The sequence below is a fragment of the Dromiciops gliroides genome, chromosome 1 (assembly GCF_019393635.1).
Source record: "Dromiciops gliroides isolate mDroGli1 chromosome 1, mDroGli1.pri, whole genome shotgun sequence".
NCBI lineage: Eukaryota > Metazoa > Chordata > Mammalia > Microbiotheria > Microbiotheriidae > Dromiciops > Dromiciops gliroides.
In genome coordinates this window covers 530,994,570-531,018,563 of record NC_057861.1, presented here as the reverse complement: position 1 = coordinate 531,018,563, position 23,994 = coordinate 530,994,570, and the positions used below count along the sequence as shown (strand labels likewise).

The window sequence follows — 23,994 nt, the reverse complement described above, 5'->3', positions numbered from 1 at the left end:
TATACTTATAGTTTTCCTAATATTGAACCAGTTCTGATTTTTGAGTATAAATCCTGCCAGGTCACAGTGATATATTGCTATAATTTCCTTGCTAGTATTTTATTTCAACTTTTTATGTCAATATTTACTAGGGAAATGGATCTATAGTTTTCTTTGTTTTTGCTCTTTTTGGTTTAGGTATCAAAACCATATTTGTGTCAGAGAAGTAATTTGATATGATTCCTTCTTTACCTATTTTTTAAAAGTTGTTATAATATTGTCATTAGTTGTTCTTTAAATGTTTGGTAGAATTTACTTATGAATCCATCTGGTCTAGGATTTTTTTCTTAGGGAACTCATTTATGGTATCAGTTTCTTTTTCTAAGATAGACTATTTAAGTATTCTGTTTCCTCTTATGTTAATTGGGGGTACTTTATATTTTCATAAATACTAATTTCTTTTCATTTAGATTGTCATTTTATTGGCATACAATTAGACAAAATATCCTCTAATAATTGCTTAAATTTCATCTTCATTGTTTGTGCAGTCACTTTTCATTTTTGATACTAGTAATTTGGTTTTATTCTTTCTTTAAGTAAAATTAGCCAATGTTTTATCCATATTAGTATTTTTTCATAAAATTAGCTCCTGGTTTTTCAGCTAAATTAGACATTTTTCCACTTTAAATTTTATTAATTTCTCCATTGATTTTCAGGATTTCTATTTTGGTGTTTAATGGAGAATTTTAAATTTGTTGTTTATCTAGTTTTTTTTTTAGTTGCATGCTCAATTCATTGATCTGCTCTTTTCTGTCTTATATTGATGTAAGCATTTAGAGATATAAATTGTCTGCTAAGTACTTCTTTGACTTCATCCCACAAATTTTGTTATGTTGTCTCATTGTTGTCCTTCTCTTTAATGAAATTATTGATTGTTTCTATGATTTATTCTTTGACGCATTTATTATTTAGGATTAGGTTATTTAGTTTCCAGTTGTTTTTTAACCTATGTTTCATGTTGTTGTTCAGTTGTTTCAGTCAGGACCAACTCTTCTGACTCCAGTTAAGGGTTTTTTTGTTTTTGTTTTTGGTAAAGATACTGGAATGGTTTGCCATTTCCTTCTCCAGCTCATTTTACAGATGAGGAACTGAGGCAAACAGAATTAAGTGACTTGCTCAGGGTCACACAACTAGTATGTATCCAAGGCCATATTTGATCTCAGGAAGATCAGTCTTCCTAAGTTCATGCCTGGCACTCTACCCACTGTGCCATCTAGCTATCCCAAGCAATATTTCAATGACTCTTTATTAAATATAATTTTTATTGTTTGATTGTCTGAAAAAGCTTGCATTTAACATTTCTAATTTTCTGAATTTGTTTGCAAGTTTTTTATGCCCATATATTTATTCTGTTTTTTAAAAGTTTCCATGTACCACTAAGAGAATGGCATATCCTTTTTTTTTTCAATTCAGTATTCTCTAAAGGTCTATTATTTCCAAGTTTTCTAACATTTTATTCTTCTCCTTAACTTTTTTGTTGCTTATTTTATGGTTAGATTTGGCAAGGTCTGAGAGGGGATAAGTCGATGCCTAGTTCAGCTTTATTGTATATTTCCACCTGTAATTCATTTCACTTTTCCTTCAGAAATCTGGATGCTATGCCATTTGGTGCATATATCTTCAGTTTTGATCTTAATTCATTCTCTAAGGTACTTTTTAGCAAGATATAGTTTGCCTGATTATCTCTGTTAATCAGGTCAATTTTTTGCTTTTGCTTTGTCTGAGATTACAATTATTACCCCTGCCTTTTTTACTTCAGCTGTAGCATAATAGATTCTGCTTCATTCCCTCTTTTTAATTCTATATGTGTCTTTTTTTCAAGTATGTCTCTTATAAACAACCTAGTCTTGAATTCTGGTTTCTAATCCATTCTGTTAACTTCTTTCATTTTATAGGTGATTTCATTCCATTTACACTCACATTTATGATCTTTAGTTGTCTATTTCACCCCCATCTTAATCTCTTTTGTATATCATTATTTTTTACCCTATTATCTCCTCAAAATTCCATTTTGTTTCTGACCACTGCCCTTCCCCTTTCCTCCATTTAACTTACCCCCTTTGTCTCCTAATTCCCTGTTGGATAAGATGAATTTCTATACTTGATTGTGTGTGTGTGTGTGTGTGTGTGTGTGTGTGTGTGTATTTCCCTCTTTGAACCAATTCAGATGAGAGTCAGGTTCAAGCATTGCCCACTTTCCATCCTACTCCCCCCCCCCTTTATGTTGCAAAATACCTTCCTTATATGCCTCTTTTGTGTGAAATAATCTTTCTAATTCTTGATTTTAAGTTATCCTAGGCTGGAAAAATGATTCACTGTGACTTTTTATTGGTATTCCACTCAGAATTCAGTTTGGCATGCTTTGTTAAGTTGTTTAGAGGGTAATGTTGAGAGACCTTTCGGAAAAAATGCTTTACTCTGTCACCTTGGTTCAGCCTTTAGGAATATTACTTTGTAACTGACTTGAGAGTAGGTTAAAGATGGACAAGTTTGAATTCAGGGAGATATATTAGGGCCCTATTGAAATAATGTATGCAAGAAATAATAAAGTCCTAAATTAGGGTGATTTCAATGTGAATGGAGAGAAAAATATGAATGTAAGATATATTGTGGAATTAAGAAAAATATATAATTACATTTGCCAACTGATTAGATTTATGGGATGAGGGAAAAGGAATAAGTGAAGTGTGTGTTTGACCTAAATTTAAGAAGAGAAGTGAATAAACATTTGTATAGTGCCTGCTATGTGCCAGGCACTGTGCTAAGCACTTTTAATAAATATTATCTCAAGAGTCAGTGTTGTCATTGAGCTACTTCACTTCAGCTTTATAACTTGTTCTATCTTTAACATCATAAATATTATGTTACCATAGAATTACTGAATCATAAAATGGCAAAGCTTTGAGAACGCTAAGCTGGCACATAGTTCAAAACTTGATTCCAAAACTAAGGAAATGAATGCTGAGAACTTATCATTTACCCAACACAACAAGTTAGTTGCAAAATCCGAATCAGAATTTTTCCTAATTCTATGAACATTAGTCTTTGAACTAGACCAAGACATGTTCTCAGGCTCCTGAAGATCTGAATATTAGTTAGAATAATCATAGCTAGCATTTTGATAGCACTTTAAGATTTTCAAAGCTCATTATCCTCAAAGCAACCCAATGAGGCAAATGCAAATTGTCCCTTTTTACATTTTAGCCATGTTGAAAAAATTCAAAAGTAAACATTTTAAAAAATGCTTCAATTTGTGCCCACATTCCATCAGTTCTTTCTCTGGAGGTGGATAACATTTTTGTCATAATTCCCTCACAATTGTCTCAGGGCATTGTAATGATCACAACTTGTCCCACAGTTGCCCAATTGATGGGCAATCCCTCAATTTCCAATTCTTTGTCAGCATGAAAAGAACTGCTTTAAGTATTTTTGTATATAGAGGTCCTTTTCAATTTCCCTCAATGTTTTTGAGACATTAGTAGTGGTATTGATGAGTCTAAGAGTATGTACATGTTTATAGCCCTTTGGACATATTTCCAAATTGTTTATAATGGTTGGATCAGTCCACAACTCTACTAACAGTGTATCAGTGTCCTAGGTTGTCCACATGCCCTCCAATATTTGTCAGTTTACTTTTCTGTCATATTGGCTAATCTGATAAGTATGATGTCTACCTAATAATTCTTTTAATTTTCATTTCTCTTATCAGTAGTGATTTAGAGCATCATTATATGACTATTGGTAGTTTTGATTTCTTGTGAAAACTGCCTGTTCATATCCTTTGACTATCAATTGGTGAGTGATTTTTAGAGAAAGAAATTTTAAAAGTTTAGTCCTCAAAAACTTGAAATAGTTAAAATTGAAATCTTACAATCCATAGTGTCTTTAAACCAAAAGATTTCCCAACTCTACATATTGGAGACATTTCTTTAATATAAATAATGATTTTCTATTATTTATGTTTCACATATTTTAATTTTTTTGCTATTTTCTATTCCTTTTATAATTCTCATTTTCTTCTAATTCAAGTACGTTTTTAAGAGTGTCTTTTATAGCATTTTTCTAAATCCTATTTTTCTAAAAAGAATAAAGTGTTTTGAGGCCAACAATACATTACAATTTTAAAACACCATATTTTATTTTGTGAATATGCCAGCCTCATCCTGAGATACGGTCATTATATAAGGTGGTAGGGAGGCAATAAAGACAGGAAGGCAGTCAGATTCAAATAATTTGAAAATTACAGCAAGAAATAGGTTTGGCAGCCTTTTTGAGGGAAGGAATTTAATGCCCTACATGTTCTTATGCAAAATGAGGGATATCCATTTGAATAAATATAATACAAAAGAATCTCCACCACAAAAAGGTTGTAGTTCAACTTTTTAACAAAAATAAATTAAATCAGAAGTTTTAATGTTGAAAAAAGCCTTAGAGATTATGTAGTCCAATACGGTTATTTTACTGAAAAAGAAACTGAAGCTTAGAGATGTATAGTCACTTCCCTAACATTACACATTAAGTAGTAGAACTGGGTTTCTTAACCAGGCCTTGTAACCACTGTGCCATGCTCAGACATGAGTTGCATTGCCTTGTGGACACAGCATTCTCAGTGTTAGTTAGGTATCAAGGCTAGCCCACCACACTTTGTAAAGTCTAAGAACTCAAAATCCTTTCCCTGTTGCTATTGAGGAACTATTTTCCTTTTAGTCTCCAACTGGTTTCATATCTGGACCTTCCTCAACTATTTTACTCTCACTCACCTGAGATATCAAATCCATTTCCAAAACTTCTCTTTACCTTTGCAACATCTCTTTTCTATGTTGCCTTCTCTGCACTCACATAGCTACTCACTTCAGGCCCTCATCACCTCTCCCTGGATTAGCCTCCTAATTGGTCTCCCTGCCTCATCTTTCTCCACTCCAATCCATTCATTCAACACACAGGTGTCAAATTGCTTTTCCTAAAGCATAGGTCTTACAGTATTATCCCTTTTTCATTAAACTTTGGTGGCTTCTTGTTGTATTAAATATAAAGTCCCCAGTTTGGCATTTAAGGCTGTTTATAACCTTATCCTTTCCTACCTTTCTAGACTTCTCATGTTTCTGTGATCCAGCAATACCAGAATTCCTGCCATTTTTGAATGGGACACTGTCTCTCTTCACCATTCCTTTTACTCTGCTCATCTCCCTTGCCTCGATTGCTCTTCTTCCTCACTTCTACATCATGGCATGTTGGGCTTCTTTCAAGACTCAACTCAAATGGCATCTTTTACAGCCTTTCTAGTCTGCCAGGCCACTTGACATTTCCTCTCTTAAGTTACTCTTCTTCCACTATATTTGTTTTGTGTATATACCTATTTTTTAATATATTGACTCCCCTATTGTATGCTAGCTCCTTGAGAGTAGGGACTGTTATTGTATTTTTGTCCTTTTTTATTTTCTCAGCATAGTATAAAACATGGCAAGTAACAAGTACTGCATAAATGCTTGTTGATTGATTGATGGGCACCTTCCTGGTACAGGTGCAACCCCCCTTTATGGACCTCTCTCTCACTTTCTATTGTCTTTCACCCTGAGGGCCCTCATGCTTCCCTAAGTTTTACAGTGTAGCATTTCTAATTGACAGGGTTTGATATGGCAGAGTCAGCATTTTTAAAATAAAGTACTTTTTAACCCTCAAAATTTCTCTAAATAGTGGAACTCCATGGGGCTTGTTTAAAACATAGATAGATAGATAGATAGATATAGCTATATTCATATATATGCATATATATGATTGTGTGAATATAAAATAAAACAAATATATAATTATAAAACAAATATATGTATATATGTATATAGTCCCTACAATAAGAGAAATCTGAGGGTTAAAAAGCACTTTCTTTTAAAATATTTTTACTCAAATATATATACATATGTGTATATATACATATGTGTATATATACATATATTCATACATATACATATGCATATATACACACAGTGTACATATGCATATATGGATTCATATATGTATGTGCATGTATACATATATAATGAAGTGAACATTTAAATGCTTTTTGGGAAGGGTGGCATAGGGACCATGTAGGCCATGTAGGCAGTTTGGCTTTGTTTGAAATCTGCTCCTATAGGCAGATCCCTTAAGCTATATTATATATATATATATATATGTGTGTGTATATATATATATAATTTATGTATGTATTATATATAATATAATTTTTATATAATTTATATGTGTCTATTATATATATTATATATATAATAGCTCTATTTTTTTTCTTCGTTATGTTTCTTATGGTAGTAGCAGCAAGGCCTCTTGGGTGTGTGGAGGTGGTAAGCTATAGAGAGGGGTGTGTGTGTGTGTGTGTGTGTGTGTGTATTTCATATGTGAATATTTTACAATTTAGGAATTGTTTTCACTTTCCACAGAATACAACCTTAATGTGTTTCTTCTACTACTTGAACTCATTGTGGCAGTATGGATGGCTAGGGTGCTACACTTGCAGTCTAAAAGGCCTGGGTTCAAATTTGTCTCTGGTTCTCCAAAGGTGTGTGACTCCTGGTGAGTCACACACCTTTCTGAGCCTCATCTCTAACTAAGACTGTTAATTAGAGCTGGGTTATAGCCACCCTGCAGTTTCCTCATTGATGAGATCACGTTTTTAATCTATTATACTAACAAGAGAGCTGATCATATATTCAAATAATTTAACTGAGGTTATTTAACTCATAAAAGAAGGTCATTTCTGGAATTTCTACCTAGAAATGCCCTTAAACGTTAAGAAATTATGCTAAAGAACTTACCTTAATATTTCAATATTTCATTTCCTCAATCACAGAAGCCATGGTTTTCATAATTTTATTCATACAAACAAGTTTTAAACATCTCATTTTTTACTGTCTCTGTATACACAAAGTAACTTTTGATTATATGTGGGTGTTCCCCCTTTTTATTCACATTTACTATAGGAGTAGCAAGAAGGATTTCAGGGAGAAATAAGTTTAGGATTCTTTTCCTTTCCATGCCAGCTGGGAGATTTTTTTTTCCTTTCTGTCTTCTACCTAAATCTTTACCCTCTTCTCCATGGCATGTATGTGGTTGTTGGGTTTTATTTGTTTTTTGGCCGTGATGAAAATTATTTATAAGGAATAGATTGTTGTGGTGCTGTTATACCACTACCACTACCACTGCTGCTGCCACTGCCTCTACCCCAAGAGCCGAAATATAAATTGCAATCCAAAAAAAGCATGCCATCAGAAAAGGATATTCTGCATCACATAGCTATTTACATGTCCCATGGCCTCACCTATAGTTACAGTACTTTGATGATCCTGTACCAGTGAATTCTCTAATCCTGAACACATGGTATTTTTTTTCTCCCTTCTCCCTGTCTCATAATGAAATGTAACCATGTTACTGCATTGTATCATAGGGAGGGGACTAGGAGAAAGGCTGAACTCTTGAGCTCTTTATAATTCTTTTGTACTGGCATCAAGTAGCTATTAACCTTTAACTGCCTTCACTTTTTCTCCCCTCTAACGTTCCATTCATCACCACCTGGATTTCCAGATTGCAGAGGTACCAGAAGCAACTTCCTGCATTGTCCCCATAGGCAATGTACCTTTCCTTTGATGTGGGCTTTATCAGTGTTGTCCTTTATTTATGTGTTAATATTTTGAAATGTAGTCAGTTGAGAAATATGGTACTGAAATTCCTGAGAAGCTGAGTTAGCTAACAAAAACAGAATCTGTATGCTTTGTACTAGCTCATTTACTTGTGTGGGTCACAGTATTCCCTCATATATAAAGCCATCTAGTGACTTAGGACCACCGGATTCTTTTGCTGACATCTCTTATTGGGATTGAATCATTTCTTGAAAAAAAAGTAATCTTTAGTCCAAAAATATCTCTTCGAATTGTTTTGGGTACCAGGAGATGCTTATTTATTAGGTTGGCAGATGATTTGCCATTATGTATACCTTTTTGATTTGCATAATGCAAGGTATACACATGGTATAGGAGAAAGAGAGTCAGGAAGACCTGTGTTCCACTTCTGCCTCTGATACACAGTTATATGACCACCATTTAGGCAGCTATGAGCCTCCATGCTTCATCATCTGTAAAGTGAGGATAATATCTGCAGTACCTACATCACAAGGCTATTTTCAGGATAAAATGAGATTGTGGATGCAAAATACAATGGAAATGCCAGCTCTCATCATCGTTTTTGTTATTATTCAAAACAATGATTTCTAGGGAACTCAAAAAAGTACAATCCTTTTAGACACTTCCTCATATAAAAGATGCAGGACTATGAGATACCATTCACTAGTACAAATGTTATCAGGTAAATAATAGCAGTCCCTGTCAGAGGATCAAGATGTAAGCGGTCAGAAGCCAGACTTGCTATACAAAGACTCTGTAGTTCTTCAGGGATCCTAGAACTGACATGGCTCATCCTCTAACAGATTGTGAGTTTCTAAGGACAAGGACTATATCTAATAAATTCTCCTCCAGGGTCTAGCATGGTGCTGAGCCCATAATGAGTGCTCAGTAAATACTTACTGAATGAAACAGAGCCAGCCTTTATGCTACCTGGGTCATGTAACTGAATGTCCTTCATCAGGTCACTAAATGTTATCCCTTGCTTTTATAACTCGGGTTGGATTGTTTCTCTAGTGGGCCCATCATCCTGTTGTTGACTTAACTATAATGTCACGGCTGGCTGAAGTTCAGCTTGTGATTCACTGTGACCTCTTTTTAAACTTAGCTGTTACCATTCTCACATATAGCTGAGCATAATTAAATTTTTTAACACAAATATTTTAATAAATATATTGAGCTGAAATTATGTAATTTTGAAATGTTATTAATGCAGTAATTCAGGCCATTCAAGTATGAGGAAGGGGAGGACTTTGAATTAGAGCTGTAGGGTAAAATGAGTAAAGGTTTAGAATGACAGAACTTCTAAAAAGAACTTTTCTAAAAATTTTGATGATACAAAGAGTAATGTAAAAATACTATGAAAATATATTGATGAATTAGTCTTTTAAAAAAAACCAGGTGCTCGCTTCGGCAGCACATATACTAAAATTGGAACGATACAGAGAAGATTAGCATGGCCCCTGCGCAAGGATGACACGCAAATTCGTGAAGCGGGAAAAAACCCAAACAAAAACAAACAAAAAAAAACCAACAGAAAATTCATCCAAAGGTGGCACAGTGGATAGAGTCATAGGCCTGGAGTCAGGAAGGCTCATCTTCCTGACTACAAATCTGCCCTAAGAAACTTACTAGTTGTGTGACCCTGAGCAAGTTACTTAAGTCTGTTTGCCTCAGTTTCCTCATCTGTAAAATTTTCTAGAGAAGGAAATGGCAAACTATCCCAGTATCTTTTCCAAGAAAATCCCAAATGAGGTGACAAAGAATTGGACATGCCTGAAAAATGACTAAACACCACCAACAACAAAAATAAAATGAGGACTGCTTCTCCAAATTTGAAGATGAGGTCCTGGAGGTAATGTGATGGGTTGGAAAGAATACTGGTTCTAGGGGCCGCTAGGTGGTGCAGTGGATAGAGCACTGGCCCTGGATTCAGGGGGAACTGAGTTCAAATCCTGCCTCAGACACTTGACACATACTAACTTGGGCAAGTCATTTAACCCCAATTGCCTCACCAAAAAACAAAAACAAACTGGTTCTAGAGTCAGAGGATCTAGAGGCAAATCTCTATTCTGAAACTCTTACCTGTGGGACCTTGAGCAAATCATTTCACTTCCTCAATTTTTTCATTTGTAAAATGAGGTGGTTTTATTAGATGACCTCTGAGTCCCTTTCAGCTCTAAATCTATGATCCTTTGATCCCTACACTATGAAAAACTGTTACACATAAATGTGCTTACACTAAAATCTAATCTCCTTATTATTGTTAGCACTAATACACTAAACATCTGGCAAATATTCTCTCATAAAATGTATTCTTAATTAGTTGGAAATGCATTGTAACATCCTTATAGACTATAAGGAAGTGCCCGCACAGCCTTTAAGATGTCTAACACTGAATATTTCAACACACAACTATAATAGTATCTGGCTTATGAAAAGTTTTATTGTCATCAGGTACCTTTCTTCGGGCAAATTTTTTAAATAGACCCTTGAATTCTGCCCTTTGCCTCTGTAATTTTCTAGTCTGTTGATTCTGTAGCCATTGTCAGCTACTCAGCAATCTTGTTTTTCTTTAGATTTTGGCAGCTATGGACTGTATCATTTTTAACCTTTCACTCTTCTGCCACTTACTGAGCCACTGGAAGTAAGGTTTAAAGCTTAAATAGGAAGGTAGAAATTCTGAACGCTGTTTCTTTATTGGCTGTACAGCATGCTTCCTTCCTCCACCCCTTTTCCCATACTCCTTAAACCTTAGAAAAATTCAATCCTTATTGCCACTGTAAAAGTTCAAAAATATAAATGGACAAATAATCTCAAACAGTTTATCTTAAAGATCCTTTAACTCAATTATTTACTCAAGATTTTTCTATTTTAATTAGCATTTTAAACATTGATGTAACATTGATTTGAGTCTCCTTGATTCATGGGGCTAGCATTATTTAAAGCATTAATTTTCAGGTAAATGAGAAGTGCCACCAGTACTCAAAGTCTTTAGTCTGATGTAGTAGCAAGGTTAATAAAAATATTATTCAAGCAATTAAAAAAATACAGATTTCATTATCAGTATGAGGTTATGTGTCTTACTTTTTCCAGTACCATTATTATATCTGCATTAATAGAGGTAAATTTTATGCTAGGAGGGCTCCTACATTCACAAAGTTATAGGTACAGATCAAGAAAAAAATGGTTAAATTATCAAAAACATCAGTGTATAAAGGGAACCAAGGATCACATCCCAGGTGTCATCCTTAACTCCTCACTTTTTCTCATTCCTGCCTCTCCCCAAATCCAAAATATTTCTCAAACCTGTTGTTTTTAACCTTTATAATATCTCTCATGTATCCCACCCCCTTACCCCCTCTGATGATACCATCACCCTGATACAAGCTTTCATCATCATCTCATGCCTAATATGAGAACTATTGTAATAGTTCTGCCAGCTGGCATTAGTCTGACAGCCACAAGTCTCTGCCTACAAATCTCTATCTGTCAAAGTGGTCTACTGAAATGATAGGTCTGACCATATCAGTTGTCTCTCTTCCCCACCTACTCAGTAAACTCCAGTAGCTCTACGTCACCTCCAGAATCAAATATAAAATACTCTGTCTGGTGTTCAAAGCCCTTTGTAATATGGGCCCCTCCTACCTTTGCAGTTTCTCACATCTTACACCTTAGAACTCCACATCTTCTTTAATCCAGTGACACTGGACTCCTTGCTGTTCTTAGAAGAAGCCCTGCTATCTATCTCCTGACTTTAGGCATTTTCTACTGGCTGTTCCCCATGACTGGAGTGCTCTCACTCTTCATCTCCATCTCCTCATTTGCCTGGAGGAAATCCCAGCTAAAATCCTACCTTCCACAGGAAGCCTTTTCTGATCCCTCTTCTCTTTGTTGATTATTTCCAATTTATTCTTTATATAGCTTGTTTGTGCATAGCTGTTTTCTTGTCTCCTCCATTCGACTGTGAGCTCCTTGGGAGCAGACTATTATCTTTTATCCTTCATCATCCTTCTTCCAGGCCAAGACTCTTCTTATGAAAAGGCAAAAAAAACCTATGTCCAACATACTTCCCATCACAAACTCACTTGTGAGAATTAATAAGAAGAGTCATTCTGTTCTGAATGAGATGCCAATGAGGTGTTGTTCATTTTAATTGAATATAAATAATTAGGTTAGATTAGATTAGATATGAGTATAGATATTGTTGTATTTTAGGCATTAACACTACAAATTTCTAGCATACAGACCAGAATGTTCAAGGACCACATTTTGAAAACCACTGCTTTCTATTTTAGTAAGAGAAATTTCAAGATGAATGATTTCAGGATGCATTTTGCTCTTTTCTGGCTGTCATATAGGTTATCTTTATACGCACAACCTTTATATTTGAAGCCAGAGTAACTCAGAACTTGCACCGTAAGGTCCTTTGGCATTTGGTTTCATTCTTTACTTTTGATCATATGTATGTTATATTTAGTTTGCTGTGAATTAGATGTATTTATAAGATCTAGACAGGTCCACATCCATTCTCTGTTTTGGGATAAGGAGCAAGGTGCTTTATTTTTGTCTTTGTTTTCCTACAGGAATGTCAGATAAAGTGTCTTTTAAATCTGGTAGCTTGGCTGAATGAAAGCTGGTGGTCAGTATACTTCTAGTACCTCCCAGTTTGATACTGGAAAAACACTTGTGGCAAATTTACCAACTTTATTGCGAGTTTATAGCTGAGAGGGGAAAGGTAAGGAAACTAAGGAGCAAATGTTGCATCCAGTTTCTTTAGAAATTAAAGCTGAAAGGGATTAGGAGTAACTTAAAAAGGAAATGGTGAGGAATTGATCTCCTTCATTAATTACACTTTGCTTTTGTCCTCTTTTATTCCATCCTAATTCCTGAATTTAGTCCCTTTGTGATTTTCTCTTTTCTCACTCTTCCCTCCTTCACTTCTGTATTTTAAGATAGGCGTTAATTTAACTTTCTAAATGACATGTTGCATTATACTGACCCATCATATTAGATTGAATGCTATCCCTTTTCTAGTGTGAAAACGCTATCTAAAAGAGAACCAGATGTATTACTGGGGTTTTTCTCCTACATCATACCACCATATAATAAAGTCATAGGAGTAGCATAGTTGCCAATTTCTATACTTGTGTGAAAAAGACTTGGAATATTCAGAATAATATAGAACAGTTCAGGCAAATTTTAGGTCTCATAAAATATGTTTCTGAGCCTACAATGAAGCACAACCAAATAAAGCCACCAACACCACACTAGAACTGAGAAAAATAATTCATAAGTTTGGTCTTCAAAATAAAAGACTGTTCAGTAAATCAGAATAGCCAAGACTGTAGTAAGTGGCCCATAGAAACATTGATCTGTTGGATTGTGGAGTGTCTAGCAATGATGGGTAGAAGCAGCAGAGAAGCAAATAGCCTCTTGATATAAGGAAAAACAATGAGTTGTACAAAAAGTAGAATGGACTGCCTCGGGTATAGTGAGTTCCTCCTTATGGTAGCCCCTAAAGCAGAGGAAGGATGGGTCATTTGGGGGAAATATTGTAGAGCAGGGGTTCTTAATCTGTGCTCCATGAACTATTACTTTTTTTGATAACTATTTCAATATCATTTATTTCCTTTGTGATCATCTGTATTTCATTTTATGCATTTTAACATGCTATTCTGAGAAGTCTATAAACTTCGCCAGACTGCCAGAGGTGGTTCATGAAACACCAAGGGTTAAAAACTCCTGTTGTAGAGTAAGGTTGAACTAGCTGAGCTCTTGAAGTCCCTTCTAAACTTGATGTTTCATGAATTTACATTTTCCTTCTGTCTGTCCCTTATCTGCTATTTTAACTATAAACTTGGCTTTCTTTCTTTTGAGAGGAATAAAGGTTCACCTTGGTGAAATCTGTGAAAATAAGAATGAATCACAACCTCACTAAAAAATAAAAAATAAGGCTATCGGAGTCTTTAAATATATAAGAAAAATGGACAAAGGGCTTAATTTCTTTGTTTGGTTGGGTTTTTTGTGGGGCAATGAGGGTTAAGTAACTTGCCCAGGGTCAGTCACACAGCTAGTAAGTATCAAGTGTCTGAGGCTGGATATAAACTCAGGTTCTCCTGAATCCAGGGCCAGTACTTTATCCACTGCGCCACCTAGCTGCCCCAAAGGACTTAATTTCTTTCTTTTTTTTTTTTTTTAGTGAGGCAGTTGGGGTTAAGTGACTTGCCCAGGGTCACACAGCTAGTAAGTGTTAAGTGTCTGAGGCCGGATTTGAACTCAGGTCCTCCTGAGTCCAGGGCCGGTGCTCTATCCACTGTGCCACCTAGCTACCCCATAGGACTTAATTTCTAAGGAGGATGAAACAAAAGGAAATGAGTTTAAGATATTTCACTTAAACACAAAAACTTTTTGATCAAGAAGTAGGAAAAAGGAGGGACAGGATGGAGTATCCATTCCAGGTCAGAGTAAACTGTAGAAAAGACAGCCATTTGCCAATTCAGTTCAAGGCAGGTCAAGTGAACAATTATTTATTAAGTGCCTACTCTGTGCCAGGCACCAAGTTAAGCATTCTTCTTTGATAATTTACCTCTTTGAAGTCATAGAATTGAACCAAATATGAATTCTAAACATGTCTAATACACCCATGTTCAAACCTAGGCAGAAAAACACATCTTAAAACCAGAGTTATTTGGGGTTTTTGTTTTGTTTTGTTTTTTTACTGTTTTAGATTAGATGCTCCCTTGGTTCCTGTTAATTTGTTTGGATAATCAAGATGATCATGCACACTTTGGGACCATATGTGTAGCTGGATAGATTTCCAAAGATTTTTACAGCTCCATTGGGATTTACTGACTCAGAGAGATAAGTCTATCCAACGACAAATATTTATTATAACCTTACTATGTGCCAGGTACTGTGTTAATTTAGTGTGGAAGGTACTAAGAAAAAGTGAAAAATCAAGAATTAAAGTTATCTTAGGACAATAAATACAGTCTTTGGGTAAGAACAAAAAGAATTGAACCAAATATCCTTTTCATGTCTATAGTCCTTTGGTACAAAATTAGTATATACACATACCAATTCGAAAAGAACCCTCTAAATAATGCCAGAAGACATACACATTCAATGCATTTTTCTCTTATATAGTCACATAATTTAACTGACATGTTCATCAAAATAGATAAGGGCACTTTTATTGTTATTCCTGAAATTTTACTTTTTAATGAGAATTTAGCAAATTGTTAAATATAATAATTTACTATAACAGATTTTTGGCTCATAATTATTTCAATCTACTCAGCATCTTTCCTTCACTTCCTATTCTAGGAATTATTTTGAGTGAGATTTGTATAATTTTCTCTAATACTGAAATGAGTAGGTGGTAAGGAAGCAGCTGTGGAGAATCTAGGATACTATTTTAAGAGGTTCAACAGGGAAAGAGGTCAGTATCTTGAATGAGAATAGCAAAGTTGAGGGAAAGCTTTTAATAGTTTTCCCTTGCCTAGCTTCCTAACCCTGTACTCTCAGAGTCCTCTTGCTTCCTTCAAAAGTCAACACATGGGGGCAGCTAGGTGGCGCAGTGGATAAAGCACTGGCCCTGGATTCAGGAGGACCTGAGTTCAAATGTGACCTCAGATACTTGACACTTACTGGCTGTGTGACCCTGGGCAAGTCACTTAACCCTCACTGCCCGGCAAAAAACAAAACAAAACAAAAAAACAAACAAGGTCAACACACCCACATCTTGCAAGAGACCTTTATCAGCTGTTAGTACCTTCCCCTCTGAGATTACCTACTACCTACACTATATACATCTTGCATGCATCTAATTATTTACATTTTATCTGCCTTGTAAGTATATGAGCTTCTGGACATCTGGGACAGGTTTTTTTCCCCTTTTCTTTGTGTCTCAAGTATTAGCATAGTGTCTGGCCCATAGTAGGTGCTTTTTGAATGACTGCACATGTTTGTTGGCAGTTTCACTCAAAATGCAATGGGGATGATTGATGGGCCAGTATCTCTCAGAAAGTGAAAATCAAGCCCATGTAAACCTCACAGAACAACTTCTAAGACAAGATGGAAAAAAGGGAGAAAAGGTAAAGATACAGACATGTTTTGAGTTATGGAAGAAAGAAATGAAAGGAAAATAACATATGTCTTCAATTGTAATAAGTTTAGAAGTAAAGTCAACCTCTAAGAGTCAGATCAGAGATGAACAAGGATGTTTGAGAAACAGAGTTTTGAAACAAAGTGAGAAATGTGACAGTGTTAAGAGGAACACTAAAAGATTTTTGATGGAAATCTTTATAAAAATTATTACGCATTTCTCAGCATTACCATGTTGACCTTTTCTTGGTGACTTAGGACCATTATTATCAACATTAATTGTTATAAAATAATGATGTCCTGAGGGATTATTGAGATATTTAAAATTATTTTCCCTTATGCTAAATGTTCTCCCCCCCCCCATTCTGATCTTTTATCTTTTTGCATCTCCTTTACTGCAGGTTTTCAGCTGTTACTTTTGCTGTTCTAGATGGACCTGCTGAATCTAGCAGCCTATCCACTTATGCCCCTTTCTGATTTTCCATATTTTATCTGCTGTGGGCATGGAAGCAAGAAAATAGAACTTGTTAGAATAAGGTCTAACATTTAACAGAATTAAATAAACATATTACATAGCTATGTTGTACATTATTCTACTTTCTCACAACTTTTAAAAATCCCTTCTTTTTGGTCATCTTCTCCAGTCCAATTCACTTAGATGTATGCTGTGATGTAGCTCTAAATCTATTACCCATCAAAATGCTACCTGATTTCCCCAAGTACATTTACTTGTGACTTTAACAACCAAATGGAAGACAGAATGGGGGAGAGTGGTACGGATTCCCAGATTCTTCATAAGAGCTTACTAGATGGCATGGCATTAGTAATGAACAATAACTAGGCTAGTTTGACTAAAATGTAATGTATAGTGTATGTGTGATGCAGGTTTGAATCTATAATCTGCCTGAAAATATAGGCTGGAACCAAAGAGTTCTTGTTTTATCCAGAAGAAAATGTAAGTCAGGGCAAGAAGGGGTATTGAAGCTTCTTGAGTAGGGAAGGGATATGGCCAAATCTGCGCTTAAAGAATATCAGTTTAAAGGGGCAGCTAGGTGGTGAAGTGGATAGAGCACCGGCCCTGGATTCAGGAGGACCTGAGTTCAAATCTGGCCTCAGACCCTTGATACTTACTAGCTGTGTGACCCTGGGCAAGTCACTTAACCCCAATTGCCTCACCAAAAAAAAAAAAAAAGAAGAAGAAGAAGAAGAATATCAGTTTAGCAGCTGTGTGGTAGAGACAGATGAGAAGGAAAGATTTGAGGCTGGGAGGCCATTTAGGAGGTTGGGACAACTTGGCTTTGACACAACTTGTCAACTGATTGGTAGAGTGTGTTGTGCTGTTCTATTTTATTTTATTTTATTATTATTATTTTTTTTTTTTTGCGGGGCAATGGGGGTTAAGTGACTTGCCCAGGGTCACACAGCTAGTGTCAAGTGTCTGAGGCCGGATTTGAATTCAGGTACTCCTGAATCCAGGGCCAGTGCTTTATCCACTGCACCCCCTAGCCACCCCCGTGCTGTTCTATTGATGTAGACCCACTTTGTGTACAGTTTTTTGCTACCACAAAAAGTGTCGCTATCAGTAGTTTTCAAATCCTCCCCTTTCTGGAATTTATCTTCCATACAGCTGTCTATCTGGTATTTCTAAAACACAGTTTTTAGAAGTAAAATCCATGTTACTCAGCAGTTCCTACAGCTCCACTGGCTCTCTCTCTTGCCTCCAGGATAAAATAAAAACTTTTTTTGCCTTTGAAACCTCTTCACAATGTTCCTTCGGATTTGCTACATTTCTCCCCCCTTCATATACTTTGTGGTTCAGCCAAATTGGACCACTAGCTGTCCTCAGACTCAGCAGTCCACCTTCTGTCTTTCTGTCTTTGCGTAAGCCTTATTGCTTGTCTATTCTCCATCTCCTTACCTCCACCTCATAGAAATCTTACCTTCTTTCTGTTATGGGAGGATTATTGGGCCCCGGTTATCCTAGAAGTTGTCTGGGGAAGTCAAGGAACTTTTTCCTTGAAACCCCAGGAGTTTTCCCCTGAGATCAAGGAGGCCTCTCCTTGAGCTCAGCCAAGGACAGACACACCCAAAAGAGATAAGCAGCACTGGATCTAACTGAGCAAGCTCCAGGACCACCACCCTACATTCCAGTCCTCCTCACCACCTGGATGAGGTAATCCTGTTAGGCATGGCTACAGGAGGAGAGGACACAGGAACTGCCCACCAGCAGACTGCTCGGATCCACTAGGATGGAGTTAATGCCCATCACCAGATTGCTCACAACCCATCATCAAACTAAGCCAACCCACCACCAGACGACTTCCAACCCATTGCCCAATAAGGGGCATTTTATCCAAGCCATCTTGGCCCTATAAAAGAGCGCTCCCCAAGCTAGTCGGGGAGGAAATAATTTTTTTTTTTTGGTGGGGCAATGGGGGTTAAGTGACTTGTCCAAGGTCACACAGCTAGTAAGTGTCAAGTGTCTGAGGACGGATTTGAACTCAGGTACTCCTGAATCCAGGGCCAGTGCTTTATCCACTGCGTCACCTAGCTGCCCCAGGGAAGGAAATCATTTTTAAACCTTCCTCCCAGGCAGTTTCTCTTGGACCCCAACAAACCTGTTCTTTTATTCCTAAATAGGACTTGTGTGAGAGTGTAATTCTTTACAGAGGAAAAAGATCCATGTACTTTCTCCCCATATCATTTCAAAGTCCAACTCAAGTGCCACTTTCTACAGGAAGCCTTTCCTACCCTTTCCACTGCTCAGGCCTCCCCCATCCAATGACCAAATCAATCACACTACAAATGTTTAACCTCCTAACTGCCCCCACCCCCAGCCTCAAGCTTTCCTCTCTCATCTATCTCCTCAACACAGCTGCTAAATTGATTTTTCTTTCTTTTTTAAATTTTTTTGGCAGGGCAGTGAGGGTTAAATGACTTGCCCAGGATCACACAGCTAGTAAATGTCAAGTGTCCGAGGTAGGATTTGAACTCGGGTCCTCCTGAATTGAATCCTGGGCCAGTGCTTTATCCACTATACCACCTAGCTGCCCCTAAATTGATCTTTCTTAAGCTCAGGTTTGACCATGTCACTCAAGAAACCTCAATGCTCCTTCTCTTCCCCCATTTTCTCCTTGGCCATCTCTCAAGTAGATTTATGTACAATTATCTATGTGCACATTATCTTTCTGAATGGAATATAAGCTCCTTGAGAGCCGGAAACTCTTTTGCTTTTATCTGTATCTCAGGTGTAGAGCAAAGCATCTTACAAGTAGTAAGCATTTAATAAATTGTTTATTGATTGACTGAAGCTGATTTAGAAAATTCCTTCTTAATCTTGACTGAGTTATAGAAAGGTTGAAAAAGTGATTTCCAGATAATTGAGATGTAACTTTATTTGAAACTTGACATTACTATAATAAAATCTTAAATTGTACATTAAAATGGGCCATGCTATTATTTTTTTCATTTTATAAGGTTTATTTTAAAAATAAATTTTATTGAATATTTAAATCACCTTAATTCCCCAGTGTATTGTTTTCCCTACTTTTCTCAGAGTCATTCTTTAATAATAATAATAAACAGTTAAAAACCAACCAAAAAACCAAGAAATTCTGGCATTATGTGTAGTGCTCCATAGCCACAGTCTCCTATCTCTTCAAATAAGAGAAGGAGGTATCTTTCTATAGCTCTACTTTGGGGTTGTAACGATTGGAATGATGCCACCTGCTGGAGACTTACTGTAGAAGAGTTCCGTCCATGAAGTGAAGGTCTTTGAGGGCAAGACCAGGAGTCTTTTCTTTGGCGTCAGGAAGTGACTCGGGCTAGTGGGAGGAGGAAGGAAGAGACTGGCGCTCAGTCTCACTCTCTTTCCTGAGGACGCTGGTGGAGAGGGGAGCTAGAAATGTGCTTGCCCTTTAATAGATAGGAATCTAGGCCTTTCTCTCTCTCTTTACCAAATTCTTATTCTCCTTAATAAATGCCTAAAAGTCTAACTCTTGCTAAAGCTTATAATTTATTGGCGACCACTCATTAGATATTTTAGACAGACTAGCTAGAATTTTAGCCCTTAACAGGGTTAATCTTGGTCATTATAATTTCACAGGTTTCAATCTTGATTTTGTCATGGTTATTATTCTTTCAATTTAAATCATTATAGTAATTATATAACTTATTTTCCTGGCCTTGCCTTTTTTACTCTGCATCAGTTTTTGTAAGTTTTTTATGCTTCTTTGTATTCGTCATGTTGATTGTTTCTGGCAACACAGTAATTTTCCATTACAGTCATATACACCTTCTATGACCATTCTCCAAAACAATGGACTGGATTTAGTTTCCAAATCTTTGCTATTGCAAAGAGTACTGCTATAAATATGTTCGTGTAAATTGGACCTTTCTTCTTTTTATCATTGACTTCCTTGTGATATATACCTAGCAGCAGAATCTGTGGGTGAAAGGGTATAGACATATTTCTAAATTGCTGTCCAGAATGGCTGGACAAATCACAGCTCCCCCAACAATTTATCTGTGTGCCCATTATTCTACAACTATCTTTTGATTCTATATTCTACAACTATTTTTTACTATCTCTTGCTTGGTCTGAGGTGAAACTAGAGAGTGGCTTTGTTCTTTATTCCTCCTGTTTTTAGTGATTTAGAGTATTCTTTCATGAAATTATAACTAATAGTTTGAAAATCATTTGAGGACTATTAGTTCATCTAATATTTCTCTTAGTTTCCTATATATTTTGTATATCAGATGCTTATTAGAGATATTTGCTATGAAGATTTCTACCCCCAATTAACTACTTGACTTTTTATCCTAGTGTATTAATTTGTTCATGCACATGTTTCAATTTTATGTATCATCTATTTTCCCTCATTTAATCTGTCATTTGGTTAAAATATCTACCTGCCACACTTCCTTGGCCATAGCTATGAAAGTCTCTGATCTGGTCTTTCATTGTGATATGACATTTAATGTTCAGAATAGGAATACAATTTGAGTTTTATTTTGCTATATGGTGTAAAAAGTGGTTCTAAACTTAATTTCTTCCCAATTGCTTTCTAATTTTTACAACAATTCCTGTTAAACAGGGAGTTCTTTCCTAGGTAATTTACCTTTTGGGGTTTACTATACACTGGAAGAGTGAATTCAGTTGTTCTTCTTTGTCTAAAAATGTCCACTGATCTTTTCTATTTTTAACTAGCATGAAATAGTTTTGATGATTACTGATTTATACTATAGTTTTGATGTCTGACTGCTATTATCCATTTCTTCTTTTCACATTGTTTCACTTGATGTTCTAATTTTTTCGTTATTGTTCCTCTTATTTTAAAAACATTTGTAATTATATAAACATATAATTCTTTCTTTGCCTTATTCTTCTATGGTATATATGTATATATACATATGTATATATATATATATTATGGCTATATTTGTCTAATAAAAGTAGTTTGATAAAGTGTTTTGTCTCAACTTTTGAGAATAATTTGTATAACATAAGGAGTAATTATTCTTCTATCATTTGATAGAAATTTCTTATAAACTCACCTGGACAAAGGTGTTTTTTTGGTAGTTCCTTTACAGTGAGTTCAACTTCCTTTTCTGAAATTGTACTATTTAAATCTCTATTTGGTGTTCTTTTAATTGGTCCATTTTTTGACAATTGTTATAATTTCATATTTTTGTGAGAGGTAGCATTCCTCTCATTTCCACATAGTGGAAACAATGGCAGCTTCAGAATCAGGAAGACCTGGGTTCAAGTTCTATTTCAGATATATATTATCTGTTTCTAATTCATTCCCCGCCCCCTTCGACATAGCCATAGCCATGTTGTATGACATTGGGCAAGTCACTTAATCTTTCTGCTTTGTCAACTCTTTAAGAGTATAAGTTGTGGGGCAGCTAGGTGGTGCGGTGGATAAAGCACTGGCTCTGGATTCAGGAAGACCTGAGTTCAAATCTGACTCAGACACTTGACACTAGCTGTGTGACCCTGGGCAAGTCACTTAACACTCATTGCCCCACCAAAAAAAAAAAAAAGGATAAGTTGCAACAAAAGGTACATACCTGCATTGATAGAGTGAATTTCCTCACCAGGGAGTTTTCTATATGAGAGAAATCATAGGTACAGTACTTATCCCTATATTTCTGCAGCGAATCCTTTATTTCTCTCAAATTCCCAGTTTTAGTAGCATTTAATGTTGTATTATAGGTTTTTATAATTCTTTTTATTTTAGCTCTATTGTAAGTTCCCCTCCTTCATCTTGTGTTTTGTAAATCTGAATGTCCTTTCTCTTCTTTTCAACCAAGTTGACTTACATTTTTTTTCTTTTTTAAATGAGCCAGGTTTCCATTTTTATTTATTCATTGTATAGACATTTTCTACTTTATCTATTTATCTCCTAATTTTCAAGATTTCTTCCATTACATTTTATGTGTGTTTTTGTTGTTTTAAATTGCATGTTTAGGGGCAGCTAGGTGGTGCAGTGGATAGAACACTGGCCCTGGAGTCAGGAGTACCTGAGTTCAAATCCGGCCTCAGACACTTGACACTTACTAGCTGTTTGACCCTGGGCAAGTCACTTAACCCCAATTGCCTCACTTAAAAAAATTGCATGTTTAATTTGTTATTTCTTTATTTTTCTATTTGTTAATGTTTATTTTTAGTGATATTCTTTGTTACCTGTAGACTTCTTTAATTGTTCCAAGAAATGTCAGTGTATTGTCTCATCTTTGTCATTGTAAAATTAGTTGTTGTTTCTATGATTTATTCTTGGATCCACAGTTTTTTCACCATGTCATTTTTAAGTCTTCATTTAAATTTTTCACTTTTCTTGTGCTCCCTATATTATTAACCAGGTGGCTCTGTGCATAGGATGTGGGACTTGGCTTCAAGAAGATCTGAGTTTAAATACATCTTTAGACACTTAATAGCTATATGATCCTTGGCAAGTCATGTATGTAACATTAGACTGTTTCATTTTATCAATAGATAGTTATGTATGTATGTATATATGTATGTGTGTATATTCTATTGTTGATGTGAATTTTTATTTTTGCTTTGTTTGATAGCATGATGGAACTCTTGCTTTTTTACATTCATAGTAAATTTTGTTTTAATCTCATTTTAATTGTATGTCTGCCTTTTAAATGTTTCTTGCATACAACAGATTGTGGAATTTTGTTTTCTTCTCCATTTTTCCTCTCACATTTTGTTGGTTGTTTAGTTAATTCACTCATATTCTGAAGTTATAAGTTAGGTGTGTATTGTTTACCATTAATCCTTTACTATTTTCAAAAATCAGTTTCCTTTTTTAAATCAGTATTTTATCCTGACTTAAAAATTTTGCTAAAGGTACTTTGATGTAAAACTATTCAAAAAATTCCCTTTAACAAGTTATGAAAAGATTTAGGTTTTAGTCCTATCTACGTTACTGCTGGCTTTACTGTGTAAACTTAGGAAAGTCGCATAATTTTCTTTGTCCTCAGTTTCCTCATTTGTAACATGAGGAGTTGGCCAACAAAATCTTGAAAGTTGCTTCTAGCTCTAAGTTTATCCAACTCTGACTGCATTTTATTATCCCTCAATGAAACAAATAAGGATGTTTTCCTAGATAAGTTTGTGGATTTCAACCACAAAGGAGTATTAAAAATGGATAATAGTGCTGTTACATCAATGTGAGTGAAAATGGAGTCTTTATGACATGGTAAAGTGGATAACATGGGCTAGCAGTGCTAGCTGATGGATTTGTATACACTCAGCTTAACTCAGTAATAACATTTCGTCTTTTTAAGATTAGGGGATTCAAAACCTGCCATATTTTGCTCTCTTGCAGAAGCCAATTCTGACTCCATCTGTAGCAAAAGTGTCTGCAAGTGCAGAGATCAATCTATGAAGGCAGTTGTCAGCACCGACTTGAATGGAATCCTAGGTTTTCACATTATTCCATATTACTTGTCTGAGTAATATCTAGAACATTGTTTCTAACTCAGGATACAAGAACAATTTGACAACAAAAGCAAATGCATCTGTCATTTGATTATGTCTTTACCTCAAAATTGGGTAAAAAATTCAGAATCATATTGCTTTTTTATGTGGAAAATATTTTAAAATTAAATAAAAAATATTGCCCCTGATCTTGACGATATAAAGCTATGTATTTTTCTCACCTAT

At 35.6% G+C, this 23,994-nt stretch overlaps 1 protein-coding gene and 1 non-coding gene across 2 annotated transcripts in view; both read left to right on the top strand.

Annotated features, from left to right (window-relative positions):
* SDK1 (sidekick cell adhesion molecule 1) overlaps window positions 1–23,994 on the top strand; it is a 1,142,665-nt gene that overhangs the window by 568,112 nt on the left and 550,559 nt on the right.
* On the top strand, window positions 9,105–9,211 carry LOC122737514. Its single transcript, XR_006354348.1, has one exon. It is a non-coding gene; the product is annotated as a U6 spliceosomal RNA (small nuclear RNA).